We start from the raw sequence: 26544 nt of genomic DNA, 5'->3' as shown, positions 1-26544 counted from the left end.
TGCGCATTCTGGTAGTCGCATTATCTGTTTAGTATTTTCTTGGATTACTGCACTTCCAACGTGAATTTCTGTTTTTGAGCCATCGGTATAAAATTCAATGTGAGTGTCATACTTTTCTTGCAGTGCAAAGAATTCCTGTAATATGTACTCGTTTGGTGGCAAATAGTCATTCCTTTGTGCAATATTCGGTAAGCAGTCTAGTACTGTTAGCTCTTCACATTTGTCTTCCGAGCGCAATAGTAATGGTCTGATAGAATGTGGTTTGTTGATGAATAATCTTTTAGATGGGCACTTGGTGACAGCTGGATGGCAGAGATGTTTCGGTGGAGAACGGATATTTAAGACGTATGTGCATGTAAGTGCGATTCTTCGGTCCTCAAGAGCGGGCTCATTAGTTTCAACGTATAGGCTGGCTACTGGTGATTTTCTGTATGCTCCAGATATAGGCGCAAACCAAGATTATGAGTGGGGTCTAATCTTTTTAAGTAGGATGCTCTTGCCGAACCATATACTATGCGCCCATAGTCCAGCTTGGAGCGCACCAGAGAGCGATATATTTGTAAAAGGCTTGCTCTATCAGACCCCCACCGTTTCCGCGAGAGCACTTTTAAGACATTGAGGGTTTGAGAAGCTTTCTTTTTAAGGTTATTAATGTGTGGTAGAAATGTGAGTTTTTTGTCGAAAGTTACGCCTAAAAATTTGTATTGTTGTTCAATTGGTAGCGCAGTATGATTCAGGTATAGATTGGGATCGACCTGCATTCCTCGTCGCAATCAAAAAAGAACAGCTACTGTTTTTGAGGGGAAAATTTAAATCCATTTTTGTCTGCCAAGCACCTAGTTTATTTAGTGTGATTTTTATTTGTCTCTCACAGGTTGATATGCTGGAGGACGTGCATGCTATTTGTAGGTCATCTACATAAACTAAATACATTATGGACTTGGGTATTTCTTTAGCTAAGGAATTCATTTTTATTATGAAGAGTGTCGCGCTTAGAATGCACCCCTGGGGTACGCCGTTCTCTTGGGTGAAAGTCACGGAGAGAGTTGCTCCTAGGCGGACTCGGAATGTGCGGTTAGCCAGGAAGTCGTCCAAGCAGTTCAGCATCCTGCCGTGGCTACCTAGCTCTGCTAGGTCACGGAGGATGCCGAACTTCCACGTAGGCCTTCTCCAAGTCGAAGAATACCCCAATACAGTGCGGCTTGTGGATGAACGCCTCCCGGATGGTGTTTTCTAGGCGGACAAGGTGATCTGTGGTCGAGCATGCTTTTTTAAACCCACATTGGTGAGTATCTAATAGTTGCCGAGATTCAAGTACGAAGGTCAGTCTAATGTTTTTTACACTTTCGAAAGATTTAGCAATGCAGCTGGTGAGGGCTATTGGTCTGTAACTGCTAGGATTTGTTGATGGTGTTCCAGGATTGAGAAATGGTATTACGACTGCTTTTTTCCACTCGTCAGGTATATTTCCAATTATCCAGATTTTATTAAAGAATTTTAACAGTGCCTCTACAGCAGCCTCAGAGAGATGGGCAAGCATAGCATAGTGCACGTTGTCTGGTCCTGGTGCGGTCTTTTTTGCAGAATATAATACCTTATTTAATTCTTGTAGTGTGAGAGGCTGGTTGTAATCCTCATGTATACCTGCTCCGGATGGGAATTTTTGTTTTTCAGCTATTGCTTTGCGTTTCTGAAATGTGTTTGTGTAGCTGGATGAGCTTGAGATCTCAGCAAAATGCTCGCCCAATATGTTGGCCTGTTCGTCTAAAGATGTTTGTGTCCCGGGTGCTGTCAAGAGAGGAAGTGTGAAAAGTGTATGGTCACCAGTAAATTTACGAACTTTTTCCCATATTTTCTTTAATGTTATTGAACTGTTTATTGAGGAGACATATTTCTCCCAGGAGGTTTTCTCTGCCTTTCTTCGCACATACCGCGCTCTGGCTTTTGCCTTCTTAAAGGTAAGTAAGTTCTCTGCAGTGGGATATCGACGCAGAGCGCTCCAGGCTTTGTTTTGTTGTTTTTTTGCTAATGTGCATTCTTGTGTCCACCACACTTTGTTTCTTTTGTGCAAGTCCTGTTTGTGGTATAGCGAGTGTTGTGGCCGATATTATGCATTTAGTAAACTTATCATTAATTTCATCTGTGCTGAGGTGGTCACAAAATTCCTTTTCTAGAGTGGCACTTTTTGTAAAAAGTGACCAGTCGGCGAGCTGAATGAATTGTTTCTGCTGCTTCCTAATATGTATATTGATTGCTATTACTACTGCTAGAAAGAAAACTAAAAGGTGGCACAGCTCCGCTACATATCAAACTTGTGCACGTTACAGAAAATAAGGAACCGATTACAATTAAAATGGTTTGGTTTGGTTTATTGGGTTTAACGTCCCAAAGCAACTAAGGCTATGAGAGACGCCGTAGTGGAGGGCTCCGGAAATTTCGACCACCTGGGGTTCTTTAACGTGCACTGACATCGCACAGCACACGGGCCTCTAGAATTTCTCCTCCAAAGAAATTCCAGCCGCCGCGGCCGGGATCGAACCCGCGTCTTTTGGGTCAGCAGCCGAGCACCATAGCCACTGAGCCACCGCGGCGGCACAATTAAAATGACTCCGTCTTAAATTAAACTAATTAGCGTGGTGAATTACAGCCCCAGGAAAGTAACTGAACAGATATAGAAAAGTAATCGATTACTGTTGCGTTACTTTCTTCGCAACTTTTATATTACCATAGCACAAATTTACCGATATTGCAGTGAGCTACAGCAGCTTGCATGATAATTTGTTTTGCGCTGTGAATTTCCGAGAGGAGTTGTTTGCCGAAGGTGCGATCGATAACCCCGCTACGTTTCCTTGCGAAGCGATGAGCGGCTGCACTGAACTCTGTCAATTTATGCGCGGAACGGGAAGACCATATTTTGAGTTAACGTATGAACACCTCGCGCCGGTATTAGGAGCAATGGGGGGCAAGCTACGGCGCTATCTGACAAGATGACTGTCACGTGATAAGCTGTCTCATGATATTTCTCGGGAGTACTCCCGTATATGGCGGCGGTGACCCGGTTGTGATCCGGACATGATAGTGCGTGATCCTTCTCCACAGCCGGCCCGTTGTCGCTCGGTCACAAAGAAAACATGCCCCCTGACAGCAGTGCTTCCTACCATGAAGCTGTACCGTAGGTTAGAGCTTGTTTTTGGAAAAAAAAAGTAACTGATTGTCTGTAATGAAGCACAGAAAAAGTGATAGAATTACCTGGAACGTTATCGCTTGAAAAAAGCAAGCAAATTACACAAAAATATAAATGATTACATGTAATCGATTACTTGTCACGCGGTACGTACAACTCTGGTACGTATCGTCATTTTTTCCTTACTTTGGCTGGTTTTCTAAGCGCGATTAATTGACGACCAAGAGAATGTGCCAGGTATGAAAACAAAGCACATGAGAGCTTGTAATTGTGGCAGGAAAGCAAATCAAGCCAAGTGTATTAAAAATGCAGATAGTAGTTTACTCTTACATACGTAGCCTTAAACACACATACATATAGTATATTCGAAAAAAAAGGTACATGAAATGAGGCTCCACAGGTTGTGGGACAAACACAGATAGGTGCGCTTATCTCAACATATTGGAATGGGCTCAAACAAATCATATATACATTTTTTTTTCATATATCCTAGAGGCAACTGCATTTGACGTCATCCCAGCGGAGCAACATGCAATCAGAAAACATACATAATAATGAATAAAATAGTTTCACAACATATATTCCATGCAGTGTTTACATATGCATCCAGTATTTACATTCACTTGCGCTAGCATTACCAAGTCAGTCGAAAAGCTCGTAATGCGGGATAACTTCAAACCCCTGACTGTACTCGTACATGTTTAATGCATGACTGTCTAGTTCTTGTCCAGGACGCAAAAGCAAGTACGTTCCAGACGGTGACACATGGTAGCTTTGACGATGTCGAGAAAATCCTTGTGTATGAAGTTTCTCCAAGAAAAGAAAAAGGGAATTTCGGAAAATCAGCAACTTTTTGACTTTTGCAAAGACGGGGGCTTCGTTTTCCCAGCTGATGCGAAGAACATCTGAACACTTGTACGAGCAAGCGTCGACGCTGGCATGTGCCGCGGAGAACAGGCTCCCTTGCTGATCTGTAATGCCAAGTTCAGTGCGCACGAACTCTGCTACACCTGCTGGCTTCACCAGGGACGCATGAGAAGTGCTCAAACTCTCACTGACGACAATAGCCGACTGTTCATAGCATGCACGCAGCTGGTGCCTTTCGCACAAAGTACGACAGATGTTCTTGAAGTTCCTGCTGCGCGTGCCGATAGTTTTGAAATAAGCATGTTTCGCTTCAAACCGCATACTCCAGTACCGGCGTGGAGGACCGAACAATGAAATGAATCTTGGGTAGTGGATTAAATAGTGAATCTTTGGAATGATATTTACATTTCGATATCTGATTCCAAATTTTTTAAAATAACAAGATTGATTGATTGATTACAAACATCTTTATTTCTTTAATATTCTCAGAACATGTGGGTGGGCCGCCTAGTCCGGTAGTCCACTGGCTGCTGCTGCTGCGCTGGCCCTCCCCACCAGCCAGTGCTGACGGTCAGCATCATCGCTGAGCAGAATAGCCTCCCACTGCTCCTCCGAGGGGTTGGGAATGGGGTCAACTAAGGGATTATATTGGCATGCCCACACCATATGGTAGAGGTTAGCTACCGCTCCACAATGTGGACACTGCGGAGAGTATAGTGTAGGGTACCACTGGTGTAATTTAGCTGGTGTTGGGTATGTGTTGGTTTGTAGTCTCCTAAGGGTGTTCTCTTCTAACTTGTTGAGGGATTTGTGTGATGTTGGGTACTCCTTTCTGGCTGTTCTGTATGGCGCAAGGTTGTCAGCATACACTGCTAAACCTATTAGGTCGCGGCACCCTTCATGGTCATCAGGGGGAGACGCCCGGTATAGAAGAGCTCGGGCATGCCTGTGGGCGGCTTCGTTTCCTCCTGGTAGTTCCAGGTGACCGGGGAACCAGATGACTGAGACTTGGTTGGGTGGATGCTTACGCAGCAATGACAACCCTGACTTGTGAATTAATCCGTTATTGAAGTTGCGACAGGCGTTCTGGGAATCAGTGAGCACAACGGCGTTGGGGTTAGATGCTACAGCTAATGCAATAGCTGCCTCCTCTGCGTGAGTGGGGTTAGATGTTTTCACCGAGGCGCAGTTCACCATCGACCCTGAAGGCGTTGAGACCACAATAGTCATGACGCCATTCTTTGGTCCTGCTGCGTCCACCTAAAGGGTGTTAATTTGCTTGTCCCATTTCTTCTGCAGGGCTTCACCTCTTGCTTTCCTCCTCTCGATGTTATATGCGGGATGCATATTCCGCGGAATAGGGTGCACGTTTATGCGTCTTCTCACATCGCGTGGGACCTCTTCCCTTTGGTCAATTGTATAGGGCTGATTAACATGCATTTTTTCGAGCAGTTCTCGGCCGGGTTTTGTAAGTGCGAGCCTATTCAGTTGTGACAACCATTGTGCTTCCCACATCTCTTTGAGGGTATTATGTACTCCTAGAGCCATGAGCTTTGCCGTTGGCGTGGAGTTCGGTAGCCCCAGTGCCGTCTTGTAGGCTTTCCTGTTGAGTACCTCCAACTTTTCAATTTACGACCTGAAGAGGTGAAGGAATGCCGTCTTGTACATTATCCGAGAGATCACGAAAGCTTGCACTAAGCGGATGGTGTCCCTTTCCTTCATGCCATGGTGTTTATTTCGGATACGATGTATCATCCGGAGGATTTGCTCGGCGGATGTTGTAAGCTTCTTCATAGTGGTGGTGTTTTGTCACCGCTGCGGGATATACTGCCCTAGGATCTTGATCTAAGTGGGTTTCTGTACTGGGTGGTTCTCTATATACACCGAGATGTTCTGCGCTAGGGGTGTCCTCAGGTTCTTCAGGATTAGCAACTCGGACTTTTCCGGCGCACACTGGAGGCCTCTCTCCCTGGCGTACCGGTCCACCGTGTCGGCTGCTGCTTGAAGACGCTCCTCGATCTCGGCGTCACTCCCCGAGTTGCACCAGACAGTGATATCATCCGCATACAATGTGTGTTTGATGCTCGGGATTTCGGAAAGAAGGCCTGGTAGATTTTTCATAGTCAAATTGAACAAGAGGGGTGACAGTACCGCCCCTTGCGGAGTTCCCCTCGGGCCTAGAGTGATGGGATCTGATTTTATTCCACCGAAGTTTATAGTGGCTTGCCTGGCTGATAAGAAGTTTTTGATATAGTTGTAGCTTCTGGCGCCACAGTTGGTATCGGCGAGGCTTTGCAGGATGTTTTTATGTAGAACGTTATCGAACGCTCCTTTCAAATCAAGTGCCAGGATGGCCCTTGTCTGTGACTTGGGAGTTGTCTCAAGGAGGTCTTTGTACAGGTACAACAGGGCGTCCTGTGTCGAAAGGTGAGGGCGAAAGCCGAATTGAGTATTAGGTAGGAGGTTGTTTTCTTCTATGTATCTACTCAGTCTCGTGTTATGACCCTCACTATGAGCTTCCCCAAACACGAGGTCAGCGATATCGGTCTTAGATTATCCAGTTTAAGGGGTTTGTTCGGCTTCGGAATGAACCGAACCTCGGCTGTCTTCCAGGATATTGGTAACGTTCCTGTAGCCCAATGCTGTTTGTTGAAGCATTCCACCAGCGAGGTGATGGTGTCATCGCTGAGGTTAAATAAGAGCTTCGCTGTTATTTGATCTGGACCAGGAGCTGCATTTTTTCTCATGGCCGCGATTTCTGCTTTTATTTCTTCTTTCGTGAGTGGGATGTCCAGCTTGGGATTTGGCAGCCCAGAATACTCCGGCTGTTCCACGACTTGGTCCGTGCACAGATACCTGGTCTTGAGCTTTTCCATCAACTCTGTGTCCGTACCCGGGGTGGTGTGTACGATCTTCGTTAGCCTGTCTTTAGTGGTCGACTTGCTGCTGCTGGGGTCGATTAGGACACGTAAGAGCTTTTAAGTCTTTGACACACCTAGCTTCCCCTGAATACCATCGCAGAGCGAATTCCAGTTCTGTCTGGTTAAGGATATGGCATAGGATTCGGCCTTTTTGTTTATCTCCTCTATTTTTTCTTGAGTTTGCGGTTAAGACGTTGTCTGCGCCATCTCTTTGTCAATGAGTGCCTCGCTTCCCATAAATGTAGAAGGTGCGAATCGACCGCTGGGCAATCTTCTGTCGTGGAGATCTCTTTCGTAAAGGCTTTCAAAGTATGCACCTCATCTTTAACCCATTCGTCTAGGTCGGTTATAGGGTTCGCAGTAGATGCCTGGGCTTTTCTCCACCTGTCCCAGTTCGTAACTCTTGCGATACCAATTTTGCTCTTGCACGCGTTTGTGCTTATCTCCAGAGAGAGTATGAAGTGATCGCTTCCCAGGTGCTGTGCGGTATTCTTCCAAATGGCGTTTTGTATGTTCTTGGTGAACGTCCGGTCAGGACATGTATCTCTACTGACACTGTTTCCCAGCCTCGTAGGGTAAGTGGGATCGGTGAGGATCGATAACCCCTCTTTGTCACTACTTCTTCCAGTTTTCTGCCTTTTGGTGTCGCCGCCGGGTAGCCCCATGAAGGGTGTGGTGCGTTGAAGTCACCCCCAATCACGCAGGGGGCATGGCCCGCTAAGGTCAGAAATTTCTTTATGAGGGAACCCAATTTTGCGTGCCTGTCTTTTGGAGGGCTGTATACATTCAATACGTGCGTGCTCGCCGCTCCTCTTTGGAGAGGAAGAATAGTTATATAGCAATGCGCAATGTCAAGCTGGAAAGAATCATGCAATATGGCAGTGTATAATTTGTGCACTAACGTGGCAGTAACTGGTCGTGCTGATAAGTCACATAGTCTTGGAGTCTGATAGGCATTAGGTGGGGTTCTTGAATTAGGATAGCCGCCGGTGGGTCAGATTCCTGAGATAGAAGGAGATTAAGAGCAGCCTGCTTTCTCCTGTATCCCCGGCAGTTCCACTGCCAGATCTTTACTCTAGGTTTGGCTGGCATGTTGAATCCGTATCGGATGGCTCGTCCACGTGCATTGTACGAGCGAATTTCGACTTATGTCTTTTATACGCATGTTCCTTCCGAAGTGCAGAAATTGCCGTCTCCGTGTATCGTCGGTTGTTTGCAATCTGCTCTCGAATTTCTTGGAATTTAGCGTTCACGTAAATTCGAAAAGCTTGAAACTCCTCCTTGAAGGACCTCAGTTCCTGGATGATTTGTTGGTAGACCTCGCCTAAGGCAGGCTGGGAGCTAGGTACTGCCTGCTGTTTTTGGTTTTCAGGAGTCGGCTGAGTTACCGGCGTTAGTGCGTTAGTAGTTGCTCGCTTAAGCTCTTGGTTTTGGATTGTTAAAGCGCTCACTTGTTTTTTCAGATCTTCTATCTCTTTTTTGAGTGCTGCCAACTCCGTGTTATTCTGAGGGGAGGACGAGGGGAGGCCACTCTGCAAAGCTCACCTTCGAATCTGAAAGCTGGCCCGAGGACGTCTTCTTCAGCGCCCCGGTGGGCTTGATGAGGTTCTCCTTACCTTGTTCTTTACCCGCCTCCACGGGATTGGCGTTCTGGCTGGAGCCTGTTGCCCGGCGTCTTGAGCTTGAACTGCCGCGAGAGGCGGAACGAGAGTGGGAGACTGATGACGACGCTCCTCGCCGTCGCTGTGCAGGCTGCCTCTTCTGCCTCGGCCTGCTCCTGCCTTCTTGATCTTCAAGTTTCGTTGTTGATGACGCGGTACTAGCGTTCTTGTTCAGCGGTCTCTGGAATTTCTCCTTGCAATCTCTTGCATAAGTCTTGTGTGGGCCCTTGCACAGCGCGCAAACGGGTGTGCACTCGTGCGTCTCATCTAGACTCGGCGTTCCACAGGTTTGGCAAGCAGCCCCCTTGGGTTTCGGGCAGACGTCTGCTCGGTGACCTGGCGTTCCACAGTTGATACAAGCAGCCCTCGTTTTACGGTAGATGTAGCAGCGGCGCTCTGACCACCCGTAGTTGACCGTGAAGGGAACCTTCTGCCCGGCGAAGACGATGACTGCCGGCGTAGTCTTGCCCAGTCGGCGCGCTCCCAGGATTGTATGGCTGGGTGAGGAGACGTCTTGGAAGATAGAGTCATCACACACTTCAGGCTTGATATTGTTACGTGGCGGCCAACCGAAGAATGAAACGTGGTGAACCATGAACAAGAGATGATTTAATGGCTGCTGGCCTAGCGCGAGCGCTCCCTCCCGCGTCACTGCCAGCTTTGTCTTCGTCACACTAGCCGGGGCCTCCGAGTGATCGTCCCGATCGGTGACGAACAGACGGCGAAATAGCGATGGTCTTGAGTGAAGGATCGAACAATATGTAGAAGATGGTGCAGTGCTGGCCGCCACGATGAGAAAGATGAGAGAATGAGTCCCGGTCCACGAAGCATCCGCGCCGTAGGGTGCCAGGAGCTGACGGCCGAGGTCTCTGGACGCACCGAACGGCGGGGGCAGGGGGGCGGTGTCTTCACGTTTGGGTCTTGGGTCAGTGGGGTCTTGGGTCGTCGTGTCGTGTGGTCCGGGCGGGGGACGGGGTTGGGGTGAGCGGCGAGGTCGGTTCCAGTCGGGCGGGCTGGGGCACGGCAGTGCGGCGCTGACCAGGTACTCACGGCCGACGTCCACGGCAGGCCCAGGACGCCGAAGCTCCGGGACCAGGATGGCGATGAAGCGACCCCAGCACCTCACACCAAATGTAACGTGGCGGCCAGCCGAAGAATGAGACGTGGTGAACCATGAACAAGAGATGATTTAATGGCTGCTGGCCTAGCGCGAGCGCTCTGTCCCGCGCCACTGCCAGCTTCGTCTTCGTCACAATATTATGTATTACACCCCTGCAAACATCCTCTGGCAAGGCAACGTAGGCGGTGACCGTTATACTCTTGCCGTGGAGGTGCAGACAATTAAGCTTGGCGAGACGGAACGCGTCTTCCTCACAGTGAGTATACACCATTATAATGTTCTGCTGGCTAACAACGCGCAGCGTTGGCTTTTCTTGTAGAGGGGTGTTGAGGGCTGCTTGGATCCCTAATTCGAGATCGTAAGAGCGTGGAGCCACAAATTGTAGATCCACCGTGGTTTTAGGTCTGATGATGACTTTGTATGGAAAATTCCTGAGGCTCGGTAGACGCGGAGGTCTCGGTGCAGGAGGCTCTCGGCGTTCTTTCTTCTCCGGCTCTTGCTTGGGAGGTGTAGATTTAGCTTGCGCCGCTGTGTCGTTGTTGCGCCGGGACCATATGTTCCAGCCATGGCTGTTGTCGTCCTTCGGGAGATCCTGCGGGGGCATCAGCTGCTGCTGGGATGTTGGTACATGACTGAAGTCCATCTCCGTCGGGTCGTAGCCTCTTAGAGAATTCATCGTGGTCGTGGTAGTCATGAATGAAGCGGCAGCACTCACTGGCGAGCGTCGTTAGACCCGCGTTGCGCGAACGCTATGCCGCGCATCCGCTTAAAAAACAAGAAACTTGGACCTCTAAATAGCTGCAGCAATCTTCAGGAATTTCCTCTGATAAAACTATAATCACTATCTCCCGGAACTGAAGATATACCTCCCAGTCAGGGTCACCTTCTGGCACTACGTCCGCGAAAAACTGCGGCAGCAGACGGAACAAGCACTGCTTCTGGTTTGCTGTGCCTTTGAGCACAATTCCTTTCCGAGAAACGCTGAGCGCTACTTAACGGTTTCTCTTATCATTTTGTTGGAAATTGTAGTTACAAATTTTCTTCAACTGCTCGCGCTTTAACACACCAGAAGACAAGCAGCCCTCAAGAACATGCTTAACGACGGATCCCATTCCTCCCTCCAGAATATCATGCATACCGTCGGGAAGCAACTGTTGTGTCAGATCAAAGTCAGGGATTTTCAGGAGGGACAATTCCTCATTAACGCCGTACAGTTGCACATTGGCTCTGTCGAGCTTTACAGCCGTGAGATGGCTGCTGTGTGCAGCTGCTGTTCGTACAATTGCATCTGCTTCCGACAGTATTGTGTTCAGCTTCGTTTTGTGAGCAAGGCAAAATCGGCAGACCCTGCCCTTTGCAAAACACGCGCGGAACCCTCCTATCTTGTGCAGTGACAGGTTGTCTCCTGCAAAACCGACTACAAAAACACTGAGTGCAATCTCGGAACTGTTGAAAACAAATGTTAACCCCTCCTCGTAAAGATGCTTTATGTCTTGCACTAGCGGAGCGATTATTTTATGTATGCCAAATCTTTGGACATCGGTGTATTTGGCAAGGACCAGCAAGTGAATAGAGCTCAGTTTGCTCCTGTATTTTGGGTGGAGATTCAGAACTGAAATGTACACTGCCAATATTTTGTGCGAACCGGCAGCCCAGCCGAGAGGATTGCAAATTTCAAATTCATCTGTTTATAACAACAGGAGTAAGGATTTCGCGGCGCCTTCTCTGAGTAAAACGCGCTCTTTAACAAAAGCGGCGTCCGAAAAATCCCGAAGCTTTTGGCTCGAATCAATTCCTGCCTGATGCAAAACTGCCTCAGCTACTTCATCAGACGTCAGAAGAGCTTTAAGCGAGTGTTCGAAAGGTACATAAAAACACACACCACAAACTCTTGGGTCAGTTTCGCCTGAAAGTTTAACTTCCTCTGGCTGAACATAATGAAGCCTTTTCTGCATGTACGCTAGAACGGCATGGTGACTGTGAAGGTCGGCCCACAGAAAATCGATAATGTCAACTCCCAAAGTTTGTAGTTCATCGCACAGACTCGTGCTGCCATTCTGCCCACCTTTCAAAGTGCGCCGCAGAACTGCAGACAACAGAAGTTGGACAAACTCCTTAATGTCATCAAATATGGCATGCGCAACACTCCGCGGTAAACAGCGCGTCTCCGTCGTTTTCAAAAAAAAGGAGCATCAAATGGCGCTTAACTTCGTCGAGTTCATATTGAGGGCTGTCGTCACTAAGTGGATGTCCATTTGCTCGCCGAGTCTCGTCGGACGCGGTCTCGGTGGAGTCAGGTGTTGGGCCTTCGTCCACGCCGGTACCCGACGATGTTACGTGGTCACTGCCGCTGCACGGTTTATAAACTTCGGCGTCCTTAATGAATTCAAAGTGCTTTCTGTTGAGGTGCTGGCGGTATGACTTGTAGGAGCCGTAGATGTCTGGGCAGCCTTCAATCCCGCACACAACTTTAAAGTTCGGCTCTTGAGAGTGAACCTTCCCGATGTGGCTCACTACGCTCACAAAGCTTGACGCGTAGTAGGGACATCGCTCACAGGTGAAAACCATTACTACTTTAGCATTCCATAATGCTCGACTTGTACTTATCTATATTCACCAAAATGACTGTCCCAGCGAAGTAGAAAACGTTCGCGTGAGCCGGGAACGAGTACAGTGCACGGACAGCGAGGCAGTCACACGCAGAGTTGAGCGCACGGAGTTATCCTGTTTCGAGTGAGTATCGGGACGGCGAAGCAGGGTGTCGAACCGGAACCGAACCCGAATTTTCCCCCGGAACAGGAGCCGAACCGGAACAATTCAAAGGAACCGTTCCGAACCGGTTCGGGACTCGGTTCAGCTAGTTCAGCACAACTTTTTTTGCAACATTGCACACATTTTTTTTTCTGACAAAATGAGACGGTCTAGCACGTGGGTTCACCCATCCGAAGCTGTCCGCGCTGAAAAGTGCGAAAATGGCACCCAGTATGTGCGACAACAAAATTAAATGAAGTCTGGTGTCTGAGAAGAAACCTAATAGATGTGTCTGTGTTGTACTAGCGCCAATTCTAAAACACTGAACGATAAGTTTATGTGAAATCTTGAGTTATTACTACTTCCCTCTTAAATGTTTGCGTATGGTCTTAATCAAGTTGTTAGTACTGCTCTAACTCGACGAAGGACTAAAAACACCAAATTTTTGCTTGCCTGTTTTCTTCTTTCAGACGATGCTTCCGACATTGGTATACATAGAGCGCCCCGTGGCATTTGCCTGCGACCAATAAATAATTTATATTTGAGTTTCTTCTTAAAGCTATTTCGGTTTCATCAAAAAAACAATGGCTGTGCCATGTTGTTGAATTTAGGTTACATGAGGCAAGAAAAAAGCAGCAATATAACTGATAATGCGTCATTTGTTGCCATTCTAGCTAGCAGGCTGGTTTATATACAGTAGTGAGTTAAACAACGTATCAGCGTTTGTATCACAGTTTTTCCGCTCTTCACGTGACCTAAAGTTCAACTACATGTCACAGCCATTGTTCGGCTGATGAAACCGAAACAGCAATGGAGAGCAAGTTCCTTTCTAAGTTATTCAGCGGCCGAAGGCGAGTACCACACGGTGATCCATGTTTTCAAATATCTAGGGCACCATTTGAAATAGACATCACGCAATAAAATTAGTTGGGCATAGTCCTTTAGGCACCGATTGAGAATACCTTCCCTTTCTTTGTGTCATTTACCACAAATATATGAAAGAAACGACTTAACAACGTTGTGGTGGTGATTTTTGAGGAAAGGAGATGGCGCAGTAACAGTCTCACTTCTCGATGGACACCTCACCCGCGCCGATAGGGAAGGGAGAAAGGTGGGAGTAGAAAGAGAGACACCGATGCAACAGTGGTGGGCTTGGGAATAATTTGGACTAGCTAGAGATATTTAATGTACACTGAAATCGCACAGCACGCGGGTGCCTTACGCATTTCGCCTGCAACGAAGCGCGGCTGAGCTCGTACCAGGGTACACCGAATAAGTAGCCGAGCGCCCTAAACACTGAGCCAACGCAGTGGGCAGTGCAACACTTACATCTGTAAGCGTTCGCTGCCTCAAACAGGTACTAAATAAAACACCTCACGATGAGTCAGTGGTGCAATAAAGAAAACAAAAGTGCCTCAGTGGCTGTGGAGCTCGGCTGCTGATTCCAAGGTTGCGAGTTCAATCCTGTCCTCGAGGACCGCATTTCGATTGAGGCGAAAAGCAAAAATGCGCGTGCGCTGTAGCAAGTTCAAAAAAAAAATTCCAGTGGTTTAACTCTTCTAAACCTAGTCAGAAAGAGCGAAAGCTCCAGTGTACTTGGCTACGCTTTGTTAAACGCCTGCAACGCCTCGCAGCAGACACACATCTGTCCCTCGCTTCGGCGAGCGCGGCTTCGGCCGCTTATCTGTTTTTTCAGCAGCGTCCGCTCCGGCGGACGTAGTTGTTGCTGCGACGCGCGTCTTTACTCTCTCTCTCTCTCTAATTCTGTCCTCTTATCTTTCAACTCTCCTCTATCTGCACGTGGCAGCGGTGGTGGCTCGGCTCGAGCCAGTTGGCAGGCCCGTGCAACTTCCTTTTCATCCTTCTCTCAGTCACAACAACAACAACAGCCGCGCTCTTCTTATCCATGGCGAAACTGCATGCGAGAGCGGCGTCGCCTCCTTACGCGAACGCCAAGTTACGTGCATAATCACATGATCACATCTGGCGAAGCGGCGGTCGCACACCGCAGAACCACGGTCAGAGCAGCGGCTGCAGCTGCGGCGAGTCACGTGCGCACACGTCACAGCCACACCTCCGGCGCTCCTCCTGCTGGAGGTTAAAGTGCAACACCCAGTGACCTTGGCGAAATATGGCGTAGTGGAGCTCCCGCTCCCAAACCCCAATGGCCTACGTTAATCTGGAGTCTTCCACTACAGCGTCCATCATAAAGCCCCCGTGTCTCTCGACTCGTTAAACACGAGGTATTAATACTATTAGTACCAAATAAAGGATAGATGAATTGGTGCAGCTTCTTTTTTGAGGATCCGAATATTCTTTCTTGCACACGACAAAAAAAAAAAGCAAGGAAAGCGCGGGCTCTTGGCAGCGGTGGAAATATAAGGAAATAATTATATACCGATTACACAAAGGGGCAATGCAGAAATGCTTGCGTTCGCTGGCACGTGATAGTGATAACGCTCAGAAAGATGCTACTGCAATGAAATGTAACTGCATATGAAATGATTTCGTTACACCGATTCGCTGAAGTTCTGCGTATAAAAAAAATTGATGCCTGTCGATAGCTGGTGGCTTCATCACACTGTTCTCGGACTGCTGGATCTTGAATTCTCTGTTAGGCGGGTTATATCTACTTTTCGCTTTCATACTTCAGGTTCTTGGTGTCTGAGACGAGAGGCTTATGCTCCTTTCTGGTTTTTCGTAGAATGCTTGGGCGACGGCATACGTTGAGCATTCACAAACATCCGCCTCGGCTACATCGGGTACAGGTGGGTGAGACGGGTGAAGGTTGTTGAAGATGCATTTTTACCAATGAGTGCCCGGATGTGCGCCCACCGGAGTGTGCATCGAAGGCGGAGGCTGCACGCACGCACACAGAGCGCGGTTATTTTTGGGAAAGGAGGCTATATTGCTAACGCAGGAAAAAGAACTACTAATACTAAAATAGTATGCATACTCCAAGTTGGATTCGTACCAGTAGCGACGCAACAGAAAAGCTCCATTTAGAGATGTCTTGGGCTACTTCGCCATCTCCGAGGCTTCTTTTTATCTTTGTTGCATGGAATACTGGAACCTCTCTGACCCTCCTCGTGCCTTGCTTGATCTTGTCGAATACAGCGATCTCGGCATAAGGCCTCAAGCCACCGCGACTCCCTTACTCCGCCTGCACATAAAAATTCCGGAACCAGTCAGGAGGTTGAACCTGCGCAACATATTCCTACTGCGTTAAAGAACACTGCTGTTTGAACAGTGACCTCGTTGAACGCGGCGGTTCTGCGTGCTCATCCATCATGCGGATGTTCCACACGTTAAGTAGTCCTATGAGCACGAAGAGTTAGCACGGAATTCCGTAGTCTTTCATCGCAGACAGAAATGTTATAATGAAGTGCATGATCTCAACGTCTTTTCAGAGATTGCTGAAGTATGTCCGAAAAAAACACAGCATCTACAAAAAAAATAATTGCTCAATTATTTCTCGTTCCTCGCACAGGTGGCCATTCCCTGACGATGGCACAAACACCTCCATGCCGCGAAGATACGGCCTAAAGCATAAAGTCCATGTCTGAAGCATGAAAAAAGGTTTTCGCCGCCGATTGAAACCCATTTATAACGATCCTGACGCTCACGCGGATTCCGTTCGTTATATCCGATGTTTGTAGTAAGTGGACTCTCTTTATAAAAGCTAAAAATACTAAGGCCGCTAAAAGTCGCGTTTATTTCTTATAAAACTGCGTTTTGCGCGCCTTCTTGTGCAAATCAGAGCCTGCCGCGGCTCCTTCAAGGCTATCTAGGGCGGTCATTTAATCCTCGTCGACATCCATCCTCAGGGATGGGGTATAACTAATTCTGGTTCAAGTGTTCACGGCAGCTGGTGGCAGGTCGGCCGCATTCACCAGACTCTATCAAGGGAGCAAAAAATTTTGTAGAGGCGCAGTTCCTTTTGATAGAACACCAGAAAAGTTACAAAAATTCTATGTAGTGCCAGCATACCTTTTTTCTCGCAGAATGCTGCACTTGCAAGAATGTTGCAACACAACATCGCAACGAAGATGTTGACAATTTACGTCCAGCAGGAACAAAGCGTTCTCAACCCGTCCGAATGCACTTTTTTTATCACACTGTTTTTGTCAGAAGAGGTCGACGTCATTTTAATAAGCTAAAGTCGTAATTTCTCAATGCACTGGCCAGAAGCCACGATTAGCTGTGCTTTTGACGATACTGAGCTATAGGAGCTCGAGATATATACAGGGCGTCCTAGCTAAATGTAACCAAGCTAGTAAAAAAGAGGATGTTCCCTATCCCAGTGAAACCGACTGAGGGTTGTTGACAGTCGAGTGTCCTAGTCTGCGGTAGTTTTTCATTATACAAAAGTAATTAATTAGCAGAGAATAACTAGCTGACTTTTTAATTACTGCCTTCAGGACGAAAGTGTCAATGCAGGAGCCGTATATCTCATAGAAAAATAACCGACTGCCGTGTTTGAAACCTAGTACCACTGATACAGCTTCTTTTATTTGCCTTAAAAGAAAGCCCGCGAAATACAAAAAGAACCACGTGATAGGTTAGCAGTTTCAGCGCTCTCAAACGACCGGTCAAGCTAAGACATCCGCTTATGTTTGCAACGCTGTGCCGAGCAAGGTTCGGCATTTTGAGGTGGTGGCGAGATATGCGCCAGGAACTGCTTATGCGTCGTGGAAAGTAAGCGAGCGCTGCTTTTCAAGGAAGTGAAGTGCGGCTAGCATGGAGCGCTTTTTCACGTAAAACCTCGCCTCGAGTGACAGGCATGTGGCCGTGCCGCTGAACTTAACACCGTCACCCGCCGAAGAAGCGGTCGTCCTAGCGCCCATGCGAGAGTTGCATTGAGTTCAGAAGAGGGAAAAGCCACTGCTCCCATGTAAACAGTGGCCGCATTTGTTTTTCCAGTCCCGGACTACTTGCTGACAGGTCTCGGCTTCCGCTCTGACCGGAAACAACGTCATGGTCACATGACCTACTTGCCATAGGCTGCTTTAGAACTCGGCGCCAGAGCCGGGCTCCCCCTCGGTTACCGTACAAGGACGCTGTCATCTGCTAGCAGACAACGCAAGCCACGGCCACCACGACGCCGAAGCAACGCCGTGCGCTCGATCATGATACTGAGTCGATTTAAAGACTGTACTGTCAGCTTAGCGTAGGTGCATTACAGAACTCAGCGTCGGAGGTATGCTCGCCGCTACTGCTTGCGGCGAAGTTCGCACAAAATAGCCCAACTCGTTGCGGATCGGCAGATAGACGAAAGCCTTCGCAAAAATGTTGACAACAAGCTCTATAGCTGCTCTGCTCCAGTATACGAGTGGTTCACCTGCGATGCTTTCAGGTAAGCGTACAGACAGCATGTCGCAAAACGAGCGAACGAGAACCTCTTGACGACACGAGCAAACAATACGCGCTCGCAGCTTCGAACGCGCGTCCCTTTGCGGTGGATTTCAAGAAAATAAACGAAGATGCAAGAACAAAAAGTATTGCGATGGCTCAGAGAGCAGCTACGGAGATCATGTGAAGGTTTAACGCATGATATCGACCTCCAGGAGCACGAAAAATACTCAAAATGCACACGGAGTCTAACTCAATATGGCTGCCAGCGCGGCGCGCAGCTATCGTCTGCTGCCTTCTCAGCAGGCCCAAGCAGCCCGCGGACTGCCATAGGCTAAAAACGAACGCGTTTCTATGGCGATGCAGGCAGGTAGGCGGAGCTTTCGGGCTGCCCGAGAAAAACAAATACCGGACTCGAGTCCGCAAGTAGTCCCGGACAGTCCGGGACTGAAAAACAAATGCGCCCAGTGCCTTATCGCAGCAGCCGCTGCGCAATCTCGCTGCCATGTAACCAGAAGACTGATTTCGAGGAAACTATTGTGCTGGACACCGAGCCGCGCATGCGCCGAGCGCTCTTACTTTAGTCTCGGCATATTCAGACCACGAGGGGCAATGTTAACCGCTTCCTAGAAACTCTTTCCCTCTTACATCCACGGTCTGCGTTCAGCCACCCTGCGGATGACTCAACTTTCCTCAGCAACACCTGATGGAGGAACCAAGTAGAGGAACCCACTAGGTTTAAATGAAAAACTTGCAAAATTGCGGGAAAGCTGACTGACAGGAAGATGTTTTCCAACCAAAAACCCTCGTTCACAGACACGTTTTCGCTTCCTGCCCTGCTGCCTAAAGGGGTTAGCGCGAGGGGAGATAAGTCAGTAGCCCTGCACTGTGTCCTTCTTCGAAAAGGGGCTGCCCCCAAATCTGCGTGAACCTTGTGGGGACGCCTTCGTCCCCTGCGTTCGCTTTCCCGCATTGCTCACCCCACTGTTGTTAGCTCCTCCGAAACGCGCTCTTCTGTTTTGGTTACTTTAACTAACAGGGGAGGGCGCTCGCGTCGTAGCGACACCAGCGCCACGGATGGCGTTTTGCTGCGCGCGCGCGGGGGATAGCTGGCTCTCTTCTCCCTGGGACAGGATAGCGTGTGGACGTTCACGCGCAAAGCTCCGATCTGTGCCGCGGGCCTCTCGTGGCTGGAACTTACTCCCGCCACCTCGTTCCGTCGGGCCTCGGAGCTTCCCTTTGCCCTAGCGTGGGCGGACGTTCGCTCGTAGCCGTGCTGGTGAGTCGGACATCCTAGATTCCTCAGTGTATTTTGTTGCTAGCTGGCGTTATTGTTGTTATAGCAATAAATGCCTTGTTTGTGTCAGCCAGTGTGTCGTTCCTTTGTTCCCGTAGAGCACGGCCCGCCGTGGTCGGCGTGCGCTCAGTAGCGTACGCGACCACGGGGTGGGGTCAGCGCGGTTTTGAACTGAGTCAGCCGCGCTTAAACGGGGAATACGTATTTATCCTCCCCGATTTAAACCCCACATCTGGCGCCCAACGTGGGGCCTGCTCTTGGAACATTGGACGACAGTCTGTTCGGTTCGAGGAACGCTCTTTGTCCGGACTTGACAAGTGCTAGGCCTAGAGTGAATTTTGATCGCTAGGACCTGCGGCATGCTTTCTTGAGTGCGAGGTGTATTGCGCTGCAGCATGTTTGAACTTTTCGACATGCTCAGCATGTTTTTTTTGTGAAGTTTTCTTCCTGGAGTTTCTTCAAGAACCACTTGGTCCGCATCGAGGGAGCGCGAGGCCTAGCGCCCGCGGAGTTGCCGAGCCCGAAGCGAGTGAGTACGGAAGCCGCGTGGGTGGTCCGAGTTTTCTGTATATATTTTCTCGCTGTCTCTTTTTCGACTCTGGGAGTCGCGGCTCTGGGAGCCGGGTGGCCTGGGGCCACGGGTGCCGTAACGAGGTCGCTGGTATTGCAGCTCGGCACCGGGCGTTCCGACACCGTCCGATACGGTGGGCGCCGATCGCTCAAGCTGCTTTGTGCAGTGAGCGGGGAGGACCACCCCACAACGCTGATGTCTCCTCGCGGCTGCGCGCACGAAACCCGTTTCGGGTCTTTCTTTTGTTGGGGGTCGTCGACCTTCACAGTGGTAGTGAGGCCTAAGGCTATTCATAGCTGCCTGCACCTTGTCAAAAGTGACACGACCACCGGACCGTGGTATTGAGAGGGGGCGCACTTTGCTGGCCCACCCGTTTTTTTGAACCTCGCATGAACCGAGCATTCTCGTTCAACTCAAGAAAGGGCTTTGTTCACTCGAACTCTGCGTTGCACAGCCGCCCGACACGTTTTGCTAGCGAGTTGAGCATTGAGCCACCAGGCCTTTGTGTACGCCGTTTCCCCTCCCGTGACCTACGTTAAAGGCATGCGGAGTGTGTTTTGGCAATCTTTCAGATCCAGCGGAGCCACTGCGGCTTGCTGTCCTGTGCACATCGTCTCGCTGCCGCCTGCTGCGACGGAGCGGCCTGTATCCTGTTCGCCGCATCCATCCGGGGCAGCCGTGGCGAGACCAGACAGCAGCCACGTCTGGCTGCTGTTGCCCTGGCGACTACTGCGGAATCTTGGCCTGCAGTGGTCAACCGGCCTTCCTCTTCGCGGGCCTGCGGGCACTTAGCCCGCGGGCCATGCGAGTCGTCCCAGCGGAGACCTTCACGCCGCCTTCGGAATACCGCGGAAGACTGCGTGCACCCTGTCGGCGTGACCTCCGCTGCACGACCTGCCTCAAGTGCATGAAGACCAGGAGACTCCTCCATAGCATGTAACTTGCAGGCGCGTGGGTCTATTTAAGGTTGGGGGGATGTGGGGACACCTTCGTCCCCTGCGTTCGCTTTCCCGCATTGCTCACCCCACTGTTGTTAGCTCCTCCGAAACGCGCTCTTCTGTTTTGGTTACTTTAACTAACAGGGGAGGGCGCTCGCGTCGTAGCGACACCAGCGCCACGAATGGCGTTTTGCTGCGCGCGCGCGGGGGATAGCTGGCTCTCTTCTCCCTGGGACAGGATAGCGTGTGGACGTTCACGCGCAAAGCTCCGCTCTGTGCCGCGGGCCTCTCGTGGTTGGAACTTACTCCCGCCACCTCGTCCCGTCGGGCCTCGGAGCTTCCCTTTGCCCTAGCGCGGGCGGACGTTCGCTCGTAGCCGTGCTGGTGAGTCGGACATCCTAGATTCCTCAGTGTATTTTGTTGCTAGCTGGCGTTATTGTTGTTATAGCAATAAATGCCTTGTTTGTGTCAGCCAGTGTGTCGTTCCTTTGTTCCCGTAGAGCACGGCCCGCCGTGGTCGGCGTGCGCTCAGTAGCGTACGCGACCACGGGGTGGGGTCAGCGCGGTTTTGAACTGAGTCAGCCGCGCTTAAACGGGGAATACGTATTTATCCTCCCCGATTTAAACCCCACAACCTGAAGCCCCGCTGGACATTACCAGCTTCATAGGTAGAGTGTAAAGGAAAGTTGTGCAAAGGTTACAATGATGCTCAGGAGTGCATTCCCTTGAGTGCAATGATGCATTCCCTTGACGAGCACCTGTCTCGACCCGCTCCTCTCGTTCGCGCCTCGGCTCTATTGTGTCCATTCAACAATTTCCCTCCCATACAGATAAAGGGACGTCTCTCCTCTCCCTTTTCGAAGAAGAATGCGAGATTGCCGTTTGCGTACGAGGGTTGTTGGTTGAAAAATTGTAGAGGGCGCTCGTTACTCTGCAAGTTGGTTGGCGTTCTCTCTAACTTAAATTCAATTCCTACCCAACCAGACGAACTTGTAGAATGTTTTCTCCTGAACTCTTTCTTCGTGTCCACCTCACGTTTACCTCATTGTCGTTTACCTCATGCTTTTACTTCGCAGCTCGTTTTTCCTTGCCTCTTTGGCTTAAAGCTTAGGCGCCTACCTCTTACTGTCCGCTGTCACATCAGGACGCAACATGTTTGTCCACGAATCAAATTCGCATTCGTTCGCAGAAAAGCCATCTTGCACAGGCCGTCGAAAGCCTTTTCTTCCCTCGACCTCCGCAAGGAACCTGCCTGTGGAAACGCACACCGAGAAGAGGAAAGATTGCTTTTCTGTTGGTGCGCGTTCACATATTGCTGACCGTTGACACGGAACCTAACCCCTCTTTTGCCTCTTTCCAAGTAAAGAGGAAAAAGGTTTAGTCTCATTTCCTTTTCCTTCCTGAAGGGGGGTCGCACATAACCTACACAGGCCTGCATAAAAATGGAAGAGGACGAAAGAACGTTCATCACATAGCTGCTTCGTGCTCTCGCCCTTTTTCTTTAAACAGAGGATCTAAAGGAATTAACAGCTCGACGAAACACGAAGAAACGACACACACACGAGTCGTTTCTTCGTGTGTCCGTGTTTCGTCAAGCTGTTAATTCCTTGAAATGCATTACCAACTAGCCCGGAACCTTGATCTTCTGAGAGGATCTATTTGAGATGCTGAGGAAGGAGGGACAGGAGAAATATGGTATAAAAAGGCCGGTGTGAAAGCAAGGCAGCATTCGCTGTGCGCCTCGTTCTACAGCAAAATGTCATCAGTCAGATGTCTTGCGATTTTGAACAACCGTAAAAAAGTCATAAACGTCGGAGGTGTGTTCCGAGAAAGGGATGTACTACATGCGCTGATGGAATCGGACCTTAAGCAGTTCATTTCAGTATCAGCGAAAATACAGGTAAGAAAAAATGCTTTCTCGTCTTCTGCTTGCAAACGCAAAATAAGTGTTTAACTGTTTTGCTTGCCACGATAAGTTAAAAGATAATAGTTCGAAATTTAATCGTCAAGTTTTGGTGTATTATGTACTGATTTTTAGGGACCGTGATAGCTAGAATGAAATGTATATCGGAGACTACTGCGTGCTCATCAGTGGTAGAGAGGCAAAATTATTTTTTGCAGCAGGATTATTGCAGTGTGTACGGCCTTTACGACACAGCCTATTTCCGGTACAGTCATCTTTGTTTTTATTCTCATTTTGCCTCAATGTTTTGCTATAGTATCGCCCCTCAAAGCGATTACGATTTGTAATCATGTAAACAACTCGCGTAATGTAGATAGATTTTTAAAATCAGTGACCCCATGCCGACTTGTACGTAAACATACGCTGAGAAACTCGGTTTTCCTTTTAACCTTTCATGTTGCTCTTTGTGTGGCAGAGACATCAGGAACCTTAAAATAAAAACAACTAAAAACGCCTCTACCGCAGTTGTACGACAATGGCTTTGACGAGTTTGTCGACATGGATTCCGAAAGTGTTGTGCAAGAGCACAGTAAGCTGAATGTGATTGTTGAGAACAACCTTGAAGATGCCCTCAGCATGGGAATACCTCCACCGGCGACAGGTATCAGGTAGGAAAAATGGATTTTTTTTGTTTCTATCGGTAACATCGCAGCTCCTTTATTGAAGCGTAAAAGTTTCCGAGGAGGAAACGTCCACAACGCGGCTAAATTACAAGCTTAATATCAGAACACGCGTCCCGAAACAGTTTGATCAGGAAAGTACCCACGCCGTTGCAAGTGTTCATGCTCTCCTTAGTGGATCGCGAGAGCAAACGCACAATTCGAAAAACCCCATGAATCCGTTTCGCATGTTTATTTTCTTTCTTTACAGAGAAACTGCGCAACCGCTGCAGAACGAGAAATGCAACGACCGTTTGCCGGAAATGCCTTGCCATCTATCTAGGCAGCTTGCGCAAATTTCAGAGAGCGAAGAAGTTTCGAATGATCTGCGCCACGCCATAACTCGGTGGCTTCACGCGGACCTGCTTTCTTACGGACCGTGAAGGCCGGTTCACAAGCAAGCGACTGAGCGATTGAGCGGCGCGTCGCTGCGAAAATTTCCAACTTGTTGAAACCTCGCCGCTCGTCGCAGCGACGACTCAAAACAGGTTTTTCCGTCGCGGCGGCAGATTTCGCTAGCATATTCGCTTCCATGTGAAACAGGCTTAAGTCGTACAATTTTGATTTTAAGCAAAGCCTAATGTCTTATGTCATTAGGTGGTCTCACTACGCTCTGTGTATGAAAGCGGGAAGCTGACGAACATGCTTCAATGCTCGCTGCTGTGCCCAGAGCCAGAAGTTTAATACATATTTTAGTGACAGTGGACGATCGAAAACATTTAATAGTTAGGGTCGCGATAAAATTTTTAAGCAGTCACCTCTCCTTCACGATCTTTCTTCAGGAAATTAATAGTAATGGAGTGAGTTCGTGATCCCTTGTGGCAATGCGCACAAGGACGCTACGTATTGGTTTTTGTTTCGGTGTTGGTGCTCAAGTGTAAGTCATTCTTCTGTCTTGAAACAGGTATCCTGGAAATTTGTACGCGGAAGCATCCAGACGCTTCGCGATAAAGCACCCAGTGCTCTGTGACAAGACAGGCACAAGTTTTGTAAGACTATTTTATTGTTTTGAAATTTATACCAAGTAAAACTGCCTGCCTTTTTTTATGCTTAATCCCAGACGTACGTTTTTCTCAAGCAGAAGGTTTCTTTTGCCCATAAAGTTGTTTTTCATCAATAGGGGTCATGGCAGAGGTCTCTAAAATGCCGAACCAAGAATGAACGCAGAAAAATCACGGGTGTTGAAGAAGTGGAAGATGCAAGAAAAAGGCTAGAAGAAGTGCTGGAGGATGCCTCATCGTGACATCAAAGGCTGCGACTAATAGAGTGGTAACTAAAACTTCGGTTTTACAGTGTTTGATTTTAAAGCATTATAAAGATTATAAGCTTATATATTAATGTTGGGTTTTTATTTTTTTTTTCAGGAACTACCCGTTAACGACACAGAAGACGAGCTTTCTGTCCAGGCGCTCAAACAGTTCCTAAAAAAAGAAACAATAAAAGATGTGGAGGACCAAAACATCCCCCGCTTGCAAGACGCCATGAGGCGTACTTTCGCAGAAAGAAGAAGATGGATGGCACAAAGCAATGCTACGGTACTGGAGGTGATAGAACAGTACCCGGCGCTAGCAACACTAGAAGCTGTATGTACCTTTTATCTGTTCCCTTCCATTTCACTCACGTGTCCGTCGTTAGCTGCCAATATCGCTCTGTAAAATCTCGGTCACGTGACCGATGTTTATGTGGCCACATCGATTAGACAGTCTCCCTGAGCGAACAGGTATGGAGGCAGTTACCTTTTTTTCTTCATGCAGGTGCACGAGGAGTTCACGAGACTCACAAAACAAAACGGAGAAGAAAATCTTCTTTCTTTCATTAACAAGCACGGCGAGAGACTGCTGGAGAGAGTCCGAAAACTGAAGAGTGCCGCGGCGATAATACATGCTTACGACGAAGCCATCTCACGAGTAATGAGCGAAGAAGAAAAGAAGTGTGAGGGCAATAGAATGTTTCTGTTAAACGTGAAATGTGCACTGGCAATTACATTGATATTTACAGACTGCTTCGCAAGCGCTGTGCTGCAGCTGATGCCCTCTTTCGTGAAAGAAAATCCCAAGCGGTTTTTCAGTCAGGTGAGGTTGTCATAGCATGAGTAGAAACCCCATTTACCGAATTCCTTTTTCCGTCCTTTGTTTTCCTATGTAGGAGGAGAACTGCAAGTTCCCAGCTGTTGTCGCCGCTGGCGATCCCTTCCAGCTATTCCCGCAGGTGGCGGCAGTGGAAGGCCTCAAAGTGGATACCGTCGATTTCATTTCAGCGTTGGCTTGTGTTTTTGAACTCTACTGGGTGTTCAACATGCATTACGATGCACAGCTTCGGCAAACGTTTGCTCTGCTGGAGTTTGCATTTTGTGTTGAAGCGTCGTTTGCGCCGGGAGTACTGGCTACAAGACTGGTAACTTCGATGAAGTGAGTGACAATAAATTGAAGCAAAAAGTGAATAGCTTTCTGTCTTCATTAGATGTGTCTTGCAAAACCTACAAGCATGCTTCCTTTTCTGCCATGTGTGGGCTGAGCAGTGCGCGTGCTGAGTACGCCGCGCCTAATTACGCTGCGTGCGAGTACGCTGCGCACCAGAGCCAAGCTCCACCCCCATTTTACAATATATATATCGCACAGAGAAGCTGAACTGTAGGCTTCGTAACTTGTGTATGGTCTCGTGTTTTTCTGCAAAACTTCACCAGCGCTGCGACGAGGCACAAGAACTTGTTCCTCGTCGCAGCGCTGGTGAAGTTTTGAAGATGTACCAACTAGCTCAAACCACGATTGTGTTTGTCTGCATTACGCGTGGGTGGTGCAAACTCTGCTTCGTAGGGCGGAGAGGAGTGCAGGGGGCAGATTACATTTTTTTTTCCAATTTGCACTAACATCTTTTTTGCACTAGAGAGGGATTGTGATTTCCCTGCACTGCACAGCTGTATCTTGCATGGAGTTTCACCGTACTGTGTAGCCTCGACTAGCATTTCTCTGTGCCACATTTTTTCACCGCTAAAGGCCAATAAATCTTAAAGGCTACCAGGTAATAATAACACTAGTATTAATAGCTTGCGAAGGCCGGACGATTGTAATCGGAAACCAGTTTAAGTGATTCAAACAAAACTATTTGACGAAGTCTGGTTGGGAAAAATTAATTTAGGAGAAAGATTACTGACGCAACCACGGGCGAGGCGCAGCTTGGCTTTTTAAGCCCTCATGTGGAAGACTTCCTGGCCAGCGGCCGCAAACCATAGTTGTAAGAAGAAGGAAGCGTCCCCAGGGAGC

Source organism: Amblyomma mixtum, chromosome 1 (assembly GCF_055824585.1).
Source record: "Amblyomma mixtum isolate Tamu chromosome 1, ASM5582458v1, whole genome shotgun sequence".
NCBI classification, from domain to species: Eukaryota; Metazoa; Arthropoda; class Arachnida; order Ixodida; family Ixodidae; genus Amblyomma; species Amblyomma mixtum.
The sequence above is the reverse complement of the archived record's forward strand: the minus strand, read 5'-3'. Positions refer to the sequence as shown.